Raw genomic sequence first — 1,215 nt, forward strand, 5'->3', positions numbered from 1 at the left:
AGTGGAGATTCTACCTTCCTACATACCCTCTGGATCTAGGTTCCCTCTTGAAGGCTTGTAAACCAGTCATTTCTTGCCTTTGTAGCCCCCTATTTTGGGTAGCCAATGTCCAAGTTGCCCATTCCTGTCTGCTCTGTGTATGGAGGGAGTAGGAATGATCCTTGCTATAAAGATTTGTTCCCTCTTTTGAGCAACCTAGGTGTAGGTCAAGTTCATCAAATTGTATCAGATTACTCTTTTTTACCTCTTCTTTCTTCTTCTAGTTGAGCTGTGATCATCCAGTCATTGAAGCCAGGTCAAGTAAGTATATCTGCAAGTGTGGGTGTACATATGCATATGCCCTCTCTTCTTATCAGCTAGACACTTCACTCTCCAGTCGGCTATGTCACCGACTCTGGGACCAAGAGTCCCCAGGTCTTGCCACACTGCTGGCCAACCAGGTCTCCACCTGGGTTCACAGGAGTCTATTGAACATTGTAGGGCTCAGCTCGCTGCTTCATTGCTGTTATTCCATCACTTTCCTTTATCGGTGATGAATGTGGTCACCAATCAGAGCATGTATTCCCACTGAGTTTTAGTCTTAGAAGGACTTTTGCCTTGAGGGGACCCAACCACTTGCCTTAATGTCTCCTGGGCGAGCAACTTGCTTGTTCTTATAGTACTCAGTTGGTCTACCTATATTGTTTTGGATTTTTCCTGTCAGTTTTTCTTTCAAGAAGTATCTTCTGTTCTTTCAGCTGCTCCAGGCTGGTCTGCTTGCCCTTTCAAGAGGACATTTCCCACCTCAGGAGATTCTGGATGCTGTTCAGGATTCCACCTATGGTCTTATGTAATGCAGAGGCTCTGCAGGAAGCCTCCTTCACTGGACACATTGTAGACCCATTTTAGGCATTCCAATCAGTTATAAAAGGAGCTCTGGTACTGTAGTGGTTATGAATCAGGCTGTGAACCTTAAGGTCAGCAGTTTGAAACTACCAGCTGCTTTGTGGGAGAAAGATGAGGCTTTCTACTCCCGTCAAGATTTACAGCCTTGGAAACCGTGTACAGGGTTGCTATGGGTCGGAATCAACTTGATGGCACTTAACAACAACAACAATCAGTTATAAGCAGAAGATGGACTTACAAACTTTCTATAGTGATATTTCTGGCTATTCCTTTCTCTCCCCCTCAAGTGTCTGTTTTATAAAGGTATGCTAGAAAAACCAAGATTCAAAA

This window comes from Chrysochloris asiatica, unplaced genomic scaffold (assembly GCF_000296735.1).
Source record: "Chrysochloris asiatica unplaced genomic scaffold, ChrAsi1.0 scaffold00059, whole genome shotgun sequence".
NCBI classification, from domain to species: domain Eukaryota; kingdom Metazoa; phylum Chordata; class Mammalia; order Afrosoricida; family Chrysochloridae; genus Chrysochloris; species Chrysochloris asiatica.